Below are 21,373 nucleotides of genomic sequence, written 5' to 3'. Positions count from 1 at the left end.
AGACAGAGTTTAGCTAGGGGTATGGGGTAGATACATGATTTTCCTGGTTTGAATATGTCTAGACCTTGTTTATCAACTTAATTGAATGCTTGCTATATGACATAAGAAGACTATGTGCCTTGTTTATTCATTTTTTTAATTTTTTTCTAAAATTTGTATACCCATTTGAATCTTGGTCAAATTCTAGGTTTCACCAAGATTTGAATAAGTTTAAAACATGAATATTAAAATGTAAGCATGTATGATTCTTAGTCACTCCAAAATGAAGCTCTTGGGAGGGTTTTTGAAATTTCCATGTTCGAAACCAAAAACCACATATCTTCATGCTTGACTTCGTGAAACAGAGTTTAGGGTTAGGGGGAAGATACATGATTTTTCTTGTTTGAATATGTCTAGACCTTGTTTATCATCTTAATTGAATGCTTACTATATGACATAAGAAGACCTTGGTTTTTCATTTATTTTTTTTAATTTTTATGCCCATTTGAATCTTAGTCAAATCCTAGGTTTAACCAAGATTTAAACAAGTTTAAGACATGAAAATGAAAAGGGAAGCCTGCATCCTTCTTAGTCACTCTAAAATGAATTTTTTAAGAGGTTTTTGAAATTTCCATGTTTAATTTGAAACCCAAAACCACTTCTCTTCATGATTGACTTCATAAGATAGAGTTTAGGGTTAGGGGTAGATACGTACATACATGATTTTTTCTGGTTTGAATATGTCTAGACATTTTGTTTATCAACTTTAATGCTTTACTATATGATCGACATAAGAATGCTATGTGCTTTGGTTTTTCATTCTTTTGATTTTTTATGAACTTTTATGCCCATTTGAATCTTGGTCAAATCCTAGGTTTGACAATGAGTTAAACAAGTTTAAAACATGAATATGAAAATTAAGCATCTATCCTTCTTAAGTCACTCCAAAATGTAACTCTTGGGAGGGTTTTTGAAATTTCCATGTTTGAAACCAAAAACCACTTCTCTTCATGCATGCTTGACTTCATAAGATAGAGTTTAGGGTTAGGGGTAGATATATACATGATTTTCTAGTCTGAATATGTCTAGACCTTGTTTATCAACTTGAATGCTTACTATATATATGACATAAGAATGCTATGTCCTTTGTTTTTTCATTCTTTTGATTTTTTCCTGAAATTTTATGCCCATTTGAATCTTTTGGTCAAATCCTAGGTTTGACCAAGATTTAAACAAGTTTAAAACATGAAAATGAAAAGGGAAGCATGCATCCTTCTTAGTCACTCTAAAATTAACTTAATTGAGAATGCTTACTATATGACATAAGAAGACTATGTGTGCCTTGGTTTTTCATTTTTTGATTTTTTTTAAATTCTTATGCCCATTTGAATCTTGGCCAAATCCTAGGTTTGACCATGGTTTAAACAAATTTAAATCACGAATATAAAAATTAAGCATCTATCCTTCTTATTAGTCACTCCAAAATGTAAACCTTGGGAGGGTTCTTGAAATTTGCATGTTTGAAACCAAAAACCACTTCTTTTCATGCATGCTTGACTTCATAAGACAGAGTTTAGGGTTAGGGGTAGATATATACATGATTTTCTGGTTTGAATATGTCTAGACCTTGTTTATCAACTTGAATGCTTACTATATATATGACATAAGAATGCTATGTCCTTTGTTTTTTCATTCTTTTGATTTTTTCCTGAAATTTTATGCCCATTTGAATCTTTTGGTCAAATCCTAGGTTTGACCAAGATTTAAACAAGTTTAAAACATGAAAATGAAAAGGGAAGCCTGCATCCTTCTTAGTCACTCTAAAATCAACTTAATTGAGAATGCTTACTATATGACATAAGAAGACGTACTATATGTGCCTTGGTTTTTCATTTTTTGGTTTTTTTTTAATTCTTATGCCCATTTGAATCTTGGCCAAATCCTAGGTTTGACCATGGTTTAAACAAATTTAAATCACAAATATAAAAATTAAGCATCTATCCTTCTTAGTCACTCCAAAATGTAAATCTTGGGAGGGTTCTTGAAATTTGCATGTTTGAAACCAAAAACCACTTCTCTTCATGCATGCTTGACTTCATAAGACAGAGTTTAGGGTTAGGGGTAGATATATACATGATTTTCTAGTCTGAATATGTCTAGACCTTGTTTATCAACTTGAATGCTTACTATATATATGACATAAGAATGCTATGTCCTTTGTTTTTTCATTCTTTTGATTTTTTCCTGAAATTTTATGCCCATTTGAATCTTTTGGTGAAATCCTAGGTTTGACCAAGATTTAAACAAGTTGAAAACATGAAAATGAAAAGGGAAGCCTGCATCCTTCTTAGTCACTCTAAAACCAACTTAATTGAGAATGCTTACTATATGACATAAGAAGACTATGCGTGCATTGCTTTTTCATTTTTTGATTTTTTTTTAAATTCTTATGCCCATTTGAATCTTGGTCAAATCCTAGGTTTGACCATGGTTTTAACAAATTTAAATCATGAATATAAAAATTAAGCATCTATCCTTCTTAATTAGTCACTCCAAAATGTAACTCTTGGGAGGGTTTTTGAAATTTCCATGTTTGAAACCAAAAACCACTTCTCTTCATGCATGCTTGACTTCATAAGACAGAGTTTAGGGTTAGGGGTAGCTAGATACATGATTTTTTTGGTTTGATAATGTATAGACCTTGTTTATCAACTTCATTGAATGCTTACTATATGACATAAGAATAATATGTGCACTGGTTTTTCATTTTATCGATTACTTTTTGAATTTTTATCCCCATTTGTTGAATCTTGGTCAAATCCTAGGTTTGACCAAGATTTAAACAAGTTTAAAACATGAATATGAAAAAGTAAGCCTGTATCGATCCTTCTTAGTCACTCCAAAATGAAGCTCGTGGGAGGTTTTTGAAAATTCCATTATTTTTCTTGTTTGAATATGTCTAGACCTTGTTTATCAACTTGAATGCTTACTATATGACATACAAAGACTATGTGCTTTGGTTTATGATTTTGTTGTTGACATTTTATGCCCATTTAAATCTTGGTCAAATCCTAGGTTTGACCATGACTTAAACAAGTTTAAAACATGAATATGAAAAAGTAAGCATGTATCCTTCTTAGTCACTCCAAAATGAAGCTCTTAATTAGTAGGGTTTTTGAAATTTCCATGTTTGAAACCAAAAACCACTTATCTTCACCATGCATGATTGACTTCATAAGACGGAGTTTAGGGTTAGGGGTAGATACATGATTTTTCAGGTTTAATATGTCTAGACCTTGTTTACCAACTTAATTGAATGCTTATTATATGACATATATAAGATGAACTAGGTTTTTCATTTTTTTTGAATTTTTATGCCCATTTGAATCTTGGTCAAATCCTAGGTTTGACCAAGATTTGAACAAGTTTTAAACATGAATATGAAAAGGTAAGCATGTATGCTTCTTAGTCACTCCAAAATGAAGCTCTTGGGAGGGTTTTTGAAATTTCCATGTTTGAAACCAAAAACCACATCTCTTCATGCTTGACTTCATAAGACAGAGTTTAGGGTTAGGGGTAGCCACATACATGATTTTTCTGGTTTGAATATGTCTAGACCTTGTTTATCAACTTAATTGTATGCTTATTATATGACATAAGAAGACTATGTGCATTGGTTTTTCATTTTATTGCTTTTTTTGAATTTTATCCCCATTTGTTGAATCTTGGTCAAATCCTTGGTTTGACCAAGATTTAAACAAGTTTAAAACATGAATATGAAAAGTAACATGCATCGATCCTTCTTAGTCACTCCAAAATGAAGCTCGCAGGAGGTTTTTGAAATTTCCATGATTTTTCTGGTTTGAGTATGTCTAGACCTTGTTTATCAACTTGAATGCTTACTATATGACATACACAGACTATGTGCTTTGGTTTTTGATTTTTTTTGAATTTTTATGCCCATTTGAATCTTGGTCAAATCCTAGGTTTGACCATGACTTAAACAAGTTTAAAACATGAATATGACAAAGTAAGCATGTATCCTTCTTAGTCACTCCAAAATGAAGCTCTTGGGAGGGTTTTTGAAATTCCCATGTTTGAAACCAAAAACCACTTCTCTTCACCATTCATGCTTGACTTCATAAGACAGAGTTTAGGGTTAGGGGGTAGATACATGAATTTTCAGGTTTAATATGTCTAGACCTTGTTTATCAACTTAATTAAATGCTTACTATATGACATAAGAAGACCTTGGTTTTTCATTGTTTTTTTTGAATTTTTATGCCCATTTGAATCTTGGTCAAATCCTAGGGTTGACCAAGATTTGAACAAGTTTAAAACATGAATATGAAAAAGTAAGCATGTATGCTTCTTAGTCACTCCAAAATGAAGCTCTTGGGAGGGTTTTCGAAATTTCCATGTTTGAAACCAAAAACCACATCTCTTCATGCTTGACTTCATATGACAGAGTTCTGGGTTACCGGGAGATACATGATTTTTCTGGTTTGAATATGTCTAGACCTTGTTTATCAACTTAATTGAATGCTTACTATATGCCATAAGAAGACTATGTGCCTTGGTTTTTCATTTATTTCGATTTATTTTGAATTTTATGCCCATTTAAACAAGTTTAAATCATGAATATGAATAATTAGTCACTCCAAAATGTAGCTCTTGGGAGGGTTTTTAAAATTTCCATGTTTGAAACCAAAAACCACTTCTCTTCATGCATGCTTGACTTCATAAGACAGAGTTTAGGGTTTGGGGTAGACAGCATGCGCCGACGCGTGGACGCAATTTATTCTCTGTTCCCCTGACATGCACTTGCCACTGTCTTCAACAGTCTGACATGAGCAGCGAAGCTTTTATTGGAGCCCAGCGGAGAGGGCCTCCATTTCTCGAGCGGTAGCGAGGTGACATGCACCCCGTGTGACATGCGGCCTAAATCCAAATTGAAACATTGCGAAAAAATCTGAAAATAAATCATGCACGTTCACAGCACATATTAAGATAACCCCTAAAAATTTCAGATCAAAATTCGAAATATACATCGAGAAACAAAAAAGAGAAACTCAGATGTGAATAGTCTACATAGAAACTCAGATTTGAATTCATGAACTATTCATGACAGATTTCTCTTTTTTTTCTCGATGTATGTTTCGAATTTTGATCTGAAATTTTTAGGGGTTATTTTAATATGTGCTGTGAACATGCATGATTTTTTCCAGATTTGTTTGCAATGTTTAAATTTGAATTTAAACCGCATGTCACACGGTGACATGCAATAGGTGCATGTCACCTGATCTGCGGTGACGCTGGGGCTAAAAAGAAGATTTTTTTCTCTCCATCAAGTCAATGAAAAAAATACTTCTTTTTTCACCTTGCGCGACATGAGGAGCAGTTCGACCGGGGGGAGTACTGTTATCGGGTCTGGTCGTCGCCCTCCTCCTCCCCACCTCATTTCCTCCACTGTTTCACATATTTTAGCTTCTATTTATGCGGTGCCGTGGAGGTGGGGGTCTGGTCGTCACCCTCCTCCCCACCTCATTTCCTCCACTGTCTCGCAACTCCTTGATCTACTACTCCTATCCATATACATGCCACTCAAATGGATGTATTTGTAGATACATCCATTTTAGTGGCAGTTAATATGGACCGAAGGAAGTACAAATAATATGAGGCATGTTTTGGAGTTGGCCCTGTTTAGTAGAGTTTACATTGAAGAGTTTACATCTTTCTACCACCATTATTTTTGATTTAGCTTGTCTTTTGTGCCCACCATTTTATCGAGCAGGGTTAATGCAAGATCCATAGCAAACTAGCTTGTCACATTTTTTTGGCGGAGTGCATCGTCTCATGGCGAGCTAGCGACTTTGCCTACTAGAGTTTTTTTTTGTTGAACTACATTTTTTGGATTTTCCCATTTTATTTGTGCACAAGCTATGAGCCGCCCGCAATTCAGCACCATATATTGGCGGGATTTTCTAGTTCAATTGTTTTGTACTAGGATATTAGCAGGATGCTATCTTCTAGGGCTTTCATTTCCCCTATATCCAGCCACACCCACGGACAAGCAAGGGCCTCTCTCCCTACCTCGCTCCTAGTCCATCTCGCTCCCTCTCAGTCCTCCATCCGTAGCCGACATCCACCGCGCCGGAGCTAGCTCAGCGACGCCATCAACCACACTCCGTCCGCTTCGTCGGATCTGCTTCCCCGACTCAGTGGTTCATCGTACCGGCCGGCGAGATCGGTACACAAAGCGCCACCATGATCCACCGAACCAAACCGAACGGCCAACGCGCCACCTCCCCAGTCGACCAAGGTTGAACACTTTGTCCGGCAGCTTTTGTTATGTATTTGATTTCCGAGACTAGTTTATTGCTTGCTTCCACTGCTTGTTATTAGCATCTGTTTTTTTTTGTAATGCCTGCTAGATATTCCACTCGAGAATGCCTACGAAGAATCTCGGAGGCAAAATATCTTGCAGAATAAGATAATTGCAGCCTCGATCGGCATACTGTGGAATGGGACAAAATCACCGCACCCCAAGTCGTTGCCGAGATTTTTCACCCGTGTGATGTGCCGCCAAAAGGACGATCCCGTGGGGCTGCTGCTGAAGAAGGTATTTAGCCGCACTGCTCAAATTTCATATGTGTTGTTTGCTGATTGATTTGATGAACTTTGATTTGCAGCAGCTAGCCACTGCTCATGTTCCTAACAAAGACAGTGAGCGCGCCAGTGATGCAGACATTGGTAGAAAGGAGGCGGGATTTGGTCCTATTGTTCTAGCAAGCAATCATTTGAGGGGCCACCTAGGATCAGCACATCTGGATCCTCCTGAGCTCAACATTAAGGAGGTAATTTTATAATAGTGTTTTAAACATGACATAATATAATGTACTGAAAGAGATCAAACTGTCAACAGGAGTGGAGTGGTATAGATGGTAGAGATATAGATATAGATTTCAGATTTCCTAATTTTTTCTTCAAAATAGGGTCGCCCCTTCCTCTGCATCCAAATGATGCACCCACCCTTTTATTGCAATGTTTTAGACTCCATTTAAGGTTTAGAAACTCATGGGTTGCTCAAAGTGATGACATGAATCAACCAACATATTTCCTTTTAATCTTCTGATTGATTTAATGCATGGCAAATCGCAGAAGCAAGTGACTGCTCATGTCCCTACCAAGCAGCATTGTAGCACAGATGTCCAGAGTTCCAGTGATGCAAACGTTTGTAGGAACAAAACAGAAGGATGTGGCACTGGGGAAGCTAAGATTAGGTGTCTTCAAAAGGACTTGGATGTGGCCACTTGGCGGAACAAAGAAATGAACCGAGGATGGAATTCTACAATTCAAGATGGCCTACATGCTGTTGCTGATCTGCAGAAGCTAGTGGCTGGCAACTTGGTTTTCGCTTTGGCTGATGCAGATGTCCATGAGATCAACTGGACGATCTTGGAACAGGTGAAAGCACGAGCAGAAACTCTGCACTCATCTTTGCAGGTAGATGATTTTCAAAGGGTGATGCAAGAGCCGCTATATGAATAGATTGTTGTTTCAGTTGATGATGTCCCTGGTTCCTTTGTTTACTTATGTGCTGGTAGTACTTAGGGGAACTAGCTTGTACAAGTAATTATTTTTCCGATAAAGTTGTACAAGTAAATGGCACATGCTTCGCATGTTTGACCAATTAAGTTAAAAAGCTTCACAAAATCCTGCTATCATGTAGGCGGGCTTGCATTGGCTTTCAACCCAAGTGACTGTTGACTGCAATCTGTAATATGTACCCCTCTGTTGCACTTAATGGTATCCAAGCCCTTGGGCCCCCCTCCTTTGTTAAAAAAAGATCGAATTCTTATTGCATCGAAGTTGTTTCACTAAAAAAAGAGCTCTCACGTGCAAGGCACGTGCAATTTACTAGTATATACTACTACTAGTAGAGATGTTACACCTAGACATTAGAGATTTGTTTGTTTTAAAGATATTTTTAATTTTGTACAAGATGGAAAATATAACTTTAGCAAATTCCTAGTATTTTTCATGGTCGATGTAAAAAAAGTATTTTTCATGGTTGATGTAAAAAAACAAGTTTTTTTCATGGTCGATGTAAAAAAAGAGAGAAAACATGTCTCATAAAAAGCCTTATGGTTAGCACAATTTTTTTACGGAGTAACTCTTTTTTACATAGCCCAAATTACTATTCGATTTTCCATTGAAATATTTTATGTGTATATAGCAAGCGAAGAAGTACACATGCATTTTTCGTTTTATTCTTTCTTGACATTTCAAAATGTATAGAAGATGAATTTCGAAATAAAGAGATCATATGCACCCAAGAACCAACAAGCATATCCCCTTGACCCCGAACCTACTCAGGGCCCTTTTGTTGTGGCTTTTTTTGGCGTTTTGGCTTTTGGATTTTGGAAGCCAAAAACAAAGATCCTATTCTTTTGGCTTCTAAATAGGTGCTTTTTTTGGCTTTTGCCAAAGCCAAAAAGCCAAAAAAAGCCACAACAAAAGGGCCCTCAGCTTCAGACCTGGGATTTCGTAGGCTAGGGTTCCACAGTTTTCCACCAACCAGTAATAATTTCAACTCTGCCCCAAAATTCCCGCCGAAATCCCCCCCGCTTCCAAAATTCAAAGCGATGTGAAATAAGTACAGTGCCGATCTTATCCCCCCGGACCGCTCAATTCAGACCTATCACCGGCGGCGCCGAACCCCGCATCTCTCTCTCACGCTTCCACCTTGCATGACCCACCGGATCATCTCACACGCCGGCGCCGGCCCACTGTCCCATTCCCACACCAGCACTACTGCCTTCTCATCGGCCACCGTAGTGACCGACGACGTTCCACCGTCTCCCTTGCTTTTTAGCAAGCCGGAGTAGCTTCCACCTCCCCCCACCCCCACCGACGACCACTGTACCATACGAGCTCCTCCGTAGCCGACTTCCACCGCCGCCTTGTCAGCGACATTCACCATCGCCGGGTTCTCGTATCTTAATCCCCGACTCCTTCCGTCCACCGGACTGGAGAGATGGGTACACAAAGCGCCTCCATTGTCCACGGCAGGAAACCAAAGCGTACACGCGCACACTCCCAAGAAGGTTGATATGGCCGCTTTCCTTATGCAGGTGATTTCGAAAAGTATTTTTTTGCTTACTTGCACCGCCATCTCATTAGCATTTTTTTTGTAATGCATGCTAGATATTATTGCACTACAGAATGAATTAAAAGAGAAACGGAGACGGAAGATATGTAGCAGATTTGCAAGCCGTGTGGGCACAAACATCTGTAACGCTATTGCCTCTAGTGCAAACCTGAACAAAATCGGAGAAGAACCCTTTCCCCTCCCCAAAGATAAAGAACAATGTTATGATTCACAATTTGATCCTGCTGAGCCTCTTGGAGAGCTGACTCAGGAAGATGCCTTGCCTGACCATTCTCCTCAACCCCACCAGGTGATTTCTGTTTTTTTTCTTGGAGATATCTGTTGCAACTTCCATGTGTTGTATACTTGTATCCTGAATCCCACCAAACATGTTCACATGCCACCTCTAGGTCTCCTTAACGCATCATATATATGTTTCAGCATGCACGTCATCCTTTACTGTTCTTCATTCTATTCCATTTGCATATCATCATATATGGGACTTCTGTAGACTGAAATATCGTTTATGTGTGCTAGGAATCTGCAGCTTCAAGTAAGAATTTCGCAGGAACCACCAATGAGAGGAAGACCTTTCAACGGGTACCTAAATCGGTGATAGAACAGCTGCAACCAAAAAAGAAATCTGCTTCTGCCACTAGACAGTCTCAGCGATTCATGGCACTAGCTAAAGAAAATAATGCAAATGCTAAGAGTACTGAAATAAAAAAATGTGGTGAACACCCCAAGCGGTTGAATCAGCCACCTGTTACCAATCCAGTCAACCAGCGACAATCGGCAGCAGAACCAGTTTCCACAGCAACTTCTCAGCCACAATTGGCAGCAGAACCAGTTTCCACAACAACTTCTCAGCCACAATTGGCAGCAGAACCAGTTTCCACAGCAACTTCTCAACCACAATTGGCAGCAGAACCAGTTTCCATGGCAACTTCTCAGCCACAATTGGGATCAGCAGTAGCTGTGGTAGGAAATACTGCCCAAGGACACACTGTACCAGTCCCAGCTGACACAACCACAACTGGCCAAACACTGCTAGCACATCAACAAACTGTTGATGATCTCCCACTGACCCATATTAGTCCTGCCATAGACAACTCCCCTGAGGATGAGCCCCACACCAAAGAAGGTATATTTTCCAATGCTTGTAGTTTCATTCTCCGTTATAAAGTTATACTTTATGATAGCTTGATGTAATGCTTAACTTTGTAGTTGCACCACGATCAAGAAAAACGAGGGGCCCAACAGTAGGGAAAATGTTCATAGCTAAGCTTGCTGGGAAGGAATCAAGATTTCGCCTTTCATCTATCGTAGGTGGCAGAAGGCCACTGGACCCAGAAGAATCTTGTAAATTAGCATCGGATGTAGGAATTTTCGTCAGGAATGAAATTCCTATCTTCCCAACATGGAAATAGCACGTAGACACCTCTGCGCATTTTGAAAAATTAGTGCACAGGTTACACGTAAGTCATCTTTCTCTTGGTAATGTTACTCATACTAGTATACCACATTGGCACGTCCCGTTCCTTCTAGCTTGTTGTTGGCTCTATGTATATCGCACCAACGGTTTATATTGTTGTGAACAGTTAAAGTTCGAGTTCGATGAGGACCAAGAGGAAGTAAAGCATGTTCTCAACAGTCTATTCTCAGACTGTCTGCGCCAGTATCGCAGCAGGCTAAAGAAGAAATACTTCACTAAAAAGATTACTGGGAGTGTTCCAACTAGATCTCCTCTTAAGCAAATGACTGACAAACAGTGGGGAGATCTTGTGAAGCACTGGTCTGATCCAAAGAATATGGTATGATTTGTAAGACTGAGACCAGATCACATCTTGGATTCTTATTTATAGCAGTGTCTCACTAGTATCCTTTTTGCAGAATTTGGCTAAACAGAATCAGAAAAACCGCGGTAAACTACTTTTACCTAGCCGTACGGGATCTCGTAACCTTATAGTGCACATTCGGCAAAAAGTAAGGACATGTTGTTTTATACTGCTATTTAGAAATATTTTAGTAAAAGATCATGCAGAGTATATACACCAAAGCAGGCAGCTTATATTATGATCCTCCATTTCAACCACGTTATTCGATTTATAAATGGTAGTACTAAAATGCAGATGTTACATAATGCAAGTAAAAGGGAACCAAACAAAGAGATGACTCTGCCAGAGATTTTTGAAGCATGCCAGAAGAACAAACTTGAAGTGATTGGAGAAGTCGCACAGAGTGTTCTTGTAAGTCTTCTCTAAGATTGAAATTTTGTGACGACTCACATCCCAACTTGTAGGAGTAGTAAAGTACATGTCAATATGATATTATAGATGTTTATTAAAATTCATGTGATGTGAATCAGACATGCCAAACTGTAGGAATAAAAGTAGGTCATACACATGATAAATCTACTATCAGCAAGTTTCTCTGTAGTAACTATCATGTTTACACATGTGTACGAACTGAATTTTTTGCAGGAAGATATGAAATTAGAGATGGAAAAACCCGGTAAAACGGTCTGGAAAAAACCGATGAAGAATGTGTGAAGGCATTTTCCATGGCAATAAAAAAGAAAGGCATTGCCAAAAACACTTTCTTACGGAATGCTGGACTGGTGAAGTGCAAGTCCATGTCCAAGTCAAAGTATTTGCATGCTCAAGTTCTAGAGGAGCAACTCCAAGTAGAACGAGCTGCATCAGCTGCGCTAAGACTAGAAGTCGACAATTTTAGAACGATAGCAGCACAGAAGGAGGCCCTACTGGAGCAGGTTAGGAATGCTAGTAAGTAGTAAGAAGAGTATCTGCTAGATAATTGGAGATGAACGGGGACAGCGTGGCAGGTCAGTATCTTGGTCTTGTAAAATGGTTCCTTAGTCTGAGCATATTTCGTAGGTGCATTTATCTGCAATTGCTATGATCTTGGTGGTCGTTTCCTTGTTGTGATGTGGATTTTTTTTGAACCGGAACCCTGCTGATTGTTAATATTATAAGTGGATTACCTAGCCCTTTCTATAAGTTCTGACTTGTGTTTACGTTGGCTTGTTGATTTAGCTTTGACATGGTATCGTAGCCCATAGTCTCAAGTTCGAGTCATCGCTTTCGCAAACCTTCTCTTCTCTTCTCCCGGTCTAGCCCTTTTACGTCGCTTTGGACTTTTTGTTGCGTTGGCTATGTTGAGATGTATAAAGTGGATTGCCTAGCCCTTTCCATCAGTTCGTACTTTTGGTCGCGTTGGCTAGTGCATTAAAGCTTGACACTGATGATTTTCTGTGATCCATTGATTTCCAGCTTTCTACATATAGCCCAGGTCTAGAAGCTTGTCAACTGGTCTAGTTCATTCATCGCTGTATTGAGTGCAATGAACGGAACAGTGGCTTCTCCTTTGTGTTGTGCTGCAACTCAACAGTTGTTCCTGCTTCTGTAGAGGCGAGTTGTGAACAGAGATACTTATGTATGCTACAGTACCAAATTTCGACTCCATATAATCAATAGCTTAACAACCGTCTAATTCACAATCTCGAAACTGTAGCATTTAGTACCTCCTGCCTGTCGAATACAATTATTTCACACACTGAAATATTTTGTACGCGTTTTGAATTGGAGAACATGGGAACCGACTTTGGTTCTGATTATGACTTGATGTGACCCTAGACTCGTTTTGGCGCGCGCAGTTCCCGAGCGAATCAAATGAATTTTGACCGTTCTATTAAAAAAGGGAACTTTGACCGTTGGATCAAGCGTTGGAGAACTGATGTGCCAACGGCCAATAATTGCTTGTGCATCATGGTGATGGCTTATCTGATTTCAAAAAGTGAGATTTTTTCTATATATAGTGGATAGGTGGACAGATATAGATATAGATGGATGATGGCGTGTAACTCACACGTTCGTTGGGAACCCCAAGAGGAAGGTATGATGCGCACAGCAGCAAGTTTTCCCTCAGAAAGAAACCAAGGTTTATCGAACCAGGAGGAGCCAAGAAGCACGTTGAAGGTTGATGGCGGCGGGATGTAGTGCGGCGCAACACCAGGGATTCCGGCGCCAACGTGGAACCTGCACAACACAACCAAAGTACTTTGCCCCAACGAAACAGTGAGGTTGTCAATCTCACCGGCTTGCTGTAACAAAGGATTAACCGTATTGTGTGGAAGATGATTGTTTGCAGAAAACAGTAGAACAAGTATTACAGTAGATTGTATGCGATGTAAAGAATAGGACCGGGGTCCACAGTTCACTAGAGGTGTCTCTCCCATAAGATAAATAGCATGTTGGGTGAACAAATTACAGTCAGGCAATTGACAAATAGAGAGGGCATAACAATGCACATACATGATATGATGAGTATTGTGAGATTTAATTGGGCATTACGACAAAGTACATAGACCGCTATCCAGCATGCATCTATGCCTAAAAAGTCCACCTTCAGGTTATCATCCGAACCCCTTCCAGTATTAAGTTGCAAAACAACAGACAATTGCATTAAGTATGGTGCGTAATGTAATCAATAACTACATCCTCGGACATAGCATCAATGTTTTATCCCTAGTGGCAACAGCACATCCACAACCTTAGAACTTTCTGTCACTGTCCCAGATTTAATGGAGGCATGAACCCACTATCGAGCATAAATACTCCCTCTTGGAGTTAAGAGTAAAAACTTTGCCAGAGCCTCTACTAATAACGGAGAGCATGCAAGATCATAAACAACACATAGGTAATAGATCGATAATCAACATAACATAGTATTCTCTATCCATCGGATCCCGACAAACACAACATATAGAATTACAGATAGATGATCTTGATCATGTTAGGCAGCTCACAAGATCCAACAATGAAGCACATAAGGAGAAGACGACCATCTAGCTACTGCTATGGACCCATAGTCCAGGGGTGAACTACTCACTCATCACTCCGGAGGCGACCATGGCGGTGAAGAGTCCTCCGGGAGATGATTCCCCTCTCCGGCAGGGTGCCGGAGGTGATCTCCAGAATCCCCCGAGATGGGATTGGCGGCGGCGTCTCAGTAAGGTTTTCCGTATCGTGGCTCTCGGTACTGGGGGTTTCGTGAAGAAGGCTTTAAGTAGGCGGAAGGGCAACGCGGGGGGCCACACGAGGGCCCCACATGCCAGGGCCGCGCGGCCTAGGGCTGGGCCGCGCCGCCCTGTTGTGGCGGCGCCTCGTGGCCCCACTTCCTTTTCCCCTCGGTCTTCTGAAAGCTTCGTGCAAAAATAGGACCCTGGGCGTTGATTTCGTCCAATTCCGAGAATATTTCCTTTGTAGGATTTCTGAAACCAAAAAACAGTAGAAAACAGCAACTAGCTCTTCGGCATCTTGTTAATAGGTTAGTGCCGGAAAATGCATAAATACGACATATAATGTGTATAAAACATGTAGATATCATCAATAATGTGGCATGGAACATAACAAATTATCGATACGTCGGAGACGTATCAGCATCCCCAAGCTTAGTTCCTGCTCGTCCCGAGCAGGTAAACGATAACAAAGATAATTTCTGGAGTGACATGCCATCATAACCTTGATCATACTATTGTAAGCATATGTAATGAATGCAGCGATCAAAACAATGGTAATGACATGAGTAAACAAATGAATCATAAAGCAAAGACTTTTCATGAATAGTACTTCAAGACAAGCATCAATAAGTCTTGCATAAGAGTTAACTCATAAAGCAATAAATTAAAGTAAAGGTATTGAAGCAACACAAAGGAAGATTAAGTTTCAGCGGTTGCTTTCAACTTATAACATGTATATCTCATGGATATTGTCAATGTAAAGTAATATAACAAGTGCAATATGCAAGTATGTAGGAATCAATGCACAGTTCACACAAGTGTTTGCTTCTTGAGGTGGAGAGAAATAGGTGAACTGACTCAACATAAAAGTAAAAGAAAGGTCCTTCAAAGAGGAAAGCATCGATTGCTATATTTGTGCTAGAGCTTTTATTTTGAAAACATGAAACAATTTTGTCAACGGTAGTAATAAAGCATATGTATTATGTAAGTTATATCTTACAAGTTGCAAGCCTCATGCATAGTATACTAATAGTGCCCGCACCTTGTCCTAATTAGCTTGGACTACCGGGATCATCGCAATACACATGTTTTAACCAAGTGTCACAAAGGGGTACCTCCATGCCGCCTGTACAAAGGTCTAAGGAGAAAGCTCGCATTTTGGATTTCTCGCTTTTGATTATTCTCAACTTAGACATCCATACCGGGACAACATGGACAACAGATAATGGACTCCTCTTTAATGCATAAGCATGTAGCAACAATTAGTGTTCTCATATGAGATTGAGGATATATGTCCAAAACTGAAACTTCCACCATGATTCATGGTTTTAGTTAGCGGCCCAATGTTCTTCTCTAACAATATGCATGCTCTAACCATTAAGTGGTAGATCTCTCTTACTTCAGACAAGACGGACATGCATAGCAACTCACATGATATTCAACAAAGAGTAGTTGATGGCGTCCCCAGGAACATGGTTATCGCACAACAAGCAACTTAATAAGAGATAAAGTGCATAAGTACATATTCAATACCACAATAGTTTTTAAGGCTATTTTGTCCCATGAGCTATATATTGCAAAGGCGAATGATGGAAATTTAAAGGTAGCACTCAAGCAATTTACTTTGGAATGGCGGAGAAATACCATGTAGTAGGTAGGTATGGTGGACACAAATGGCATAGTGGTTGGCTCAAGGATTTTGGATGCATGAGAAGTATTCCCTCTCGATACAAGGTTTAGGCTAGCAAGGTTATTTGAAACAAACACAAGGATGAACCGGTGCAGCAAAACTCACATAAAAGACATATTGTAAACATTATAAGACTTCACACCGTCTTCCTTGTTGTTCAAAACTCAATACTAGAAATTATCTAGACTTTAGAGAGACCAAATATGCAAACCAAATTTAGCAAGCTCTAGGTGTTTCTTCATTAATGGGTGCAAAGTATATGATGCAAGAGCTTAAACATGAGCACAACAATTGCCAAGTATCAAATTATTCAAGACATTTTAGAATTACTACATGTAGCATTCCCCAATTCCAACCATATAACAATTTAACGAAGAAGATTCAACCTTCGCCATGAATACTAGGAGTAAAGCCTAAGGACATATTTGTCCATATGCAACAGCGGAGCGTGTCTCTCTCCCACACAATGAATGATAGGATCTATTTTATTCAAACAAAAACAAAAACAAAAACAAAAAGACGCTCCAAGCAAAGTACATAAGATGTGACTGAATAAAAATATAGTTTCAGGGGAGGAACCTGATGATGTTGTCGATGAAGAAGGGGATGCCTTGGGCATCCCCAAGCTTAGACGCTTGAGTCTTCTTAAAATATGCAGGGGTGAACCACCGGGGCATCCCCAAGCTTAGAGCTTTCACTCCTCTTGATCATAGTATATCATACTCCTCTCTTGACCCTTGAAAACTTCCTTCACACCAAACTTCAAGCAAACTCATTAGAGGGTTAGTGCACAATCAAAAATTCACATGTTCAGAGGTGATACAATCATTCTTAACACTTCTGGACATTGCACAAAGCTACTGGACATTAATGGATCAAAGAAATTCATCCAACATAGCAAAAGAGGCAATGCGAAATAAAAGGCAGAATCTGTCAAAAACAGAACAGTCCGTAAAGATGAACCAGGAAGGGGCACTTAACTTGCTCAAACGGAAAAACTCAAAACTAATGAAAGTTGCGTACATATCTGAGGATCACGCACGTAAATTTGCAGATTTTTTTGATTTTTTTACAGAGACTTCTGCGCGAATTCGTGACAGACAGCAATGCTGTTTCTGTGCAGCAATCCAAATCTAGCATCAACTTTACCATAGAGACTTTACTTGGCACAAAAACATGATAAGGAGAGGTTGCTACAGTAGTAAACAACTTCCAAGACTCAACAAAAAAAAATTGCTGTAGCAAAATAAACACATGGGTTATCTCCCAAAAAGTTCTTTCTTTATAGCCATTAAGATGGGCTCAGCAGTTTTAATGATGTACTCGCAAGAAATAAGTGTTGAAGCAAAAGAGAGCATCAAGAAGCAAATTCAAAACACATTTAAGTCTAACATGCTTCCTATGCATAGGAATCTTGTAAATAAACAAGTTCATGAGGAGCAAAGTAACAAGCATAGGAAGATAAAACAAGTGTAACTTCAAAAATTTCAGCATATAGAGAGGTGTTTTAGTAATATGAAAATTTCTACAACCATATTTTCCTCTCTCATAATAATTTTCAGAGATCATGAACAAACTCAACAATATAAGTATCACATAAAGCATTCTTATTCACATGCATAAAAGTATCATTACTCTCCACATAAGCATAATCAATTTTATTAGTTGTAGTGGGAGCAAATTCAACAAAGTAGCTATCATTATTATTCTCATTATCAAATATAGGAGGCATATTGTAATAATCAAAGTAAATTTTCTCCTCAATGCTTGGGGGACTAAAAATATCATGCTCATCAAAGCCAGCTTCCCCAAGCTTAGAATTTTCCATATCATTAGCAACAATGGTGTTCAAAGCGTTCATACTAATATGTTCCATAGGTTTTTTAATTTTCGCATCAAACCATCCATGTCTTAAATCAGGAAATAGAATAAGAAGCTCCTTGTTGTCCATTATGCCTAACTAGTGTAGTCACACAACTTAGTATTTTCAGGAGTATTCATTTTAACAATAGTAAATAAAGCAAACTAAATAAAGTAAATGCAAGTAATTAATTTTTTTGTGTTTTTGATATAGAGTGCAAGGCAATAAATAAAGTAAAGCTAGCAACTAATTTTTTTGTGTTTTGATATAATGCAACAAACAAAGTAGTAAATAAAATAAAGCAAGACAAAAACAAAGTAAAGAGATTGGATTGTGGAGACTCCCCTTGCAGCGTGTCTTGATCTCCCCGGCAACGGCGCCAGAAAAAGTGCTGCTGCTTGCGTGAGGCAGCTCCTTGTGACGGTGCTGGCGTGTAGTTGACGTGGGAGATAGAAATCTTTGTGGTGTAACTTTTCTTCAGGTCCCCGGCAATGGCGCCAGAAAAAGTGCTTGATGGCGTGTAACTCACACGTTCGTTGGGAACCCCAAGAGGAAGGTATGATGCGCACAGCAGCAAGTTTTCCCTCAGAAAGAAACCAAGGTTTATCGAACCAGGAGGAGCCAAGAAGCACGTTGAAGGTTGATGGCGGTGGGATGTAGTGCGGCGAAACACCAGGGATTCCGGCACCAACGTGGAACCTGCACAACACAACCAAAGTACTTTTCCCCAACGAAACAGTGAGGTTGTCAATCTCACCGGCTTGCTGTAACAAAGGATTAACCGTATTGTGTGGAAGATGATTGTTTGCAGAAAACAGTAGAACAAGTATTACAGTAGATTGTATGCGATGTAAAGAATAGGACCGGGGTCCACAGTTCACTAGAGGTGTCTCTCCCATAAGATAAATAGCATGTTGGGTGAACAAATTACAGTCAGGCAATTGACAAATAGAGAGGGCATAACAATGCACATACATGATATGATGAGTATTGTGAGATTGAATTGGGCATTACGACAAAGTACATAGACCGCTATCCAGCATGCATCTATGCCTAAAAAGTCCACCTTCAGGTTATCATCCGAACCCCTTCCAGTATTAAGTTGCAAAACAACAGACAATTGCATTAAGTATGGTGCGTAATGTAATCAATAACTACATCCTCGGACATAGCATCAATGTTTTATCCCTAGTGGCAACAGCACATCCACAACCTTAGAACTTTCTGTCGCTGTCCCAGATTTAATGGAGGCATGAACCCACTATCGAGCATAAATACTCCCTCTTGGAGTTAAGAGTAAAAACTTGGCCAGAGCCTCTACTAATAACGGGGAGCATGCAAGATCATAAACAACACATAGGTAATAGATTGATAATCAACATAACATAGTATTCTCTATCCATCGAATCCCGACAAACACAACATATAGAATTACAGATAGATGATCTTGATCATGTTTTGCAGCTCACAAGATCCAACAATGAAGCACATAAGGAGAAGACGACCATCTAGCTACTGCTATGGACCCATAGTCCAGGGGTGAACTACTCACTCATCACTCCGGAGGTGACCATGGCGGTGAAGAGTCCTCCGGGAGATGATTCCCCTCTCCGGCAGGGTGCCGGAGGTGATCTCCAGAATCCCCCGAGATGGGATTGGCGGCGGCGGCGTCTCGATGGGTTTTCCGTATCGTGGCTCTCGGTACTGGGGGTTTCGTGACGAAGGCTTTAAGTAGGCGGAAGGGCAACGCGGGGGGCCACACGAGGGCCCCACACGCCAGGGCCGCGCGGCCTAGGGCTGGGCCGCGCCGCCCTGTTGTGGCGGCGCCTCGTGGCCCCACTTCCTTTCCCCCTCGGTCTTCTGGAAGCTTCGTGCAAAAATAGGACCCTGGGCGTTGATTTCGTCCAATTCCGAGAATATTTCCTTCCCGAAATCCTTGAAAAAAAAAAGAAAATCCCTGAAAAAAAGAAGAAATTCTTTCTGAAACCAAAAACAGTAGAAAACAGCAACTGGCTCTTCGGCATCTTGTTAATAGGTTAGTGCCGGAAAATGCATAAATACGACATATACTGTGTATAAAACATGTAGATATCATCAATAATGTGGCATGGAACATAAGAAATTATCGATACGTCGGAGACGTATCAATGGACAGATACAGATATAGCTTCGACTGTAGCCACACTCAAACTCAAAATCAGTTGAGCTGCAAAACCAGTAGCCAATTAAGTCCGAAATATTTCAGAGGCATTTTTTAATTGCAGTTCGGAGGACATGGGAGTAACTGATTTTGTTTGTGATAATGGCTTGATATGACCGCTGGGAATAAATGCCTGAGCAGAGCTACTTCGCATGGTCTACCATTTTTATATTAGACTAGTCATAGTGGTAAGTACTACCTCCGTCTCAAGGAATAAGGCCCACGCGTATTCCAATATGAACTTTGACAATAAAAATTGAGCAACACACTCTTGATTATATTATATGTAATTAATATCGTTGGATTCGTATTGAAAAGCACTTTCTAATGATGCTAATTTCATACAAACAATCTTTATATATTTAAAGTAATTCTTTGTCAAACAAAAATCACGTAAAAGACACATATGATACTACTACATGATACTATTCCTATAGTGGGTAGTATCATGGAGTAGTATCATAGTCATGCTATATTTATTATTTTTTAGAATCTCAATGCCAATTTGTGTACAAGATTTGTTTAGCATTAACTTTTCTCGTTGTTTGCGCTATGATACAGTATCTACCTATGTTACTCTAATCTCCTCTCTCCTACTTAATTAGCTGCCACATGAACATTTTTGTGAGACCAATGCGCATGATACTAGCACTATGGCTAGCCTTAGTATTACTACTCCTGGAGTCGTATATTTCTCTCGTGTACTTGGCTATTTTCGGGAATAAATAACAAACGGTGGGGTTTTCCCCTCCGTCCACCTCCAAAAATAATATTAGTATTATATTACTTGGACCATAGTCATAATCAAAATCAAATTTCAGTTCATCGGCAAAATGTCCCGCCAATCCTGAAATATTTCAGACGCGTTTTCAATGGGATTTTGAAGAAAGATAGTGATCATTGTAACCGATATTCAAGGTGATGATGATTTGATGTGTAACTCGGCCTTCAACATAGTACTAGTACGGTCTTACAATTTATTGTTATTATATTTGGTCCTTAGCCAAATTCAATATCTCAATACTGCTGTAAAACTTCCTGCCCACTAAATACAAATGTTTCAGACGCTTCCAAATTCCCATTCTACCCTCGTAAAATGACATCAATGTCCATGTATAAGTCGGTTGGTGGGGGGTCTGCCCGTCATTTTTTCGATCACCGCAACCCTTGCCAAGGAAACTCCTCGAAAATCCAAAATTGAAAATCTCTGTCAAGCGCTACAATCTCCCACCAATAAATTCCAAAATATTCGCTAAGTGTTTTCAAATTTAAGTTTTTTTAGGAGATAGTACATGGGAACTGATTTCGGTTGTGATTATGACTTGATGTGACCGTAGGCCTTGGATTCTTGAACAGAGGCACTACGCCGGTCTACCATTTTTCTAGTACTAATATTGCTTCTCTTTGTAGCAAAGTTCAAAGTTCAAAATCTCAGTCGAGAGGCAAAA

Source organism: Lolium perenne, chromosome 3 (genome assembly GCF_019359855.2).
Source record: "Lolium perenne isolate Kyuss_39 chromosome 3, Kyuss_2.0, whole genome shotgun sequence".
Lineage (NCBI taxonomy): Eukaryota > Viridiplantae > Streptophyta > Magnoliopsida > Poales > Poaceae > Lolium > Lolium perenne.
The sequence above is the reverse complement of the archived record's forward strand: the minus strand, read 5'-3'. Positions refer to the sequence as shown.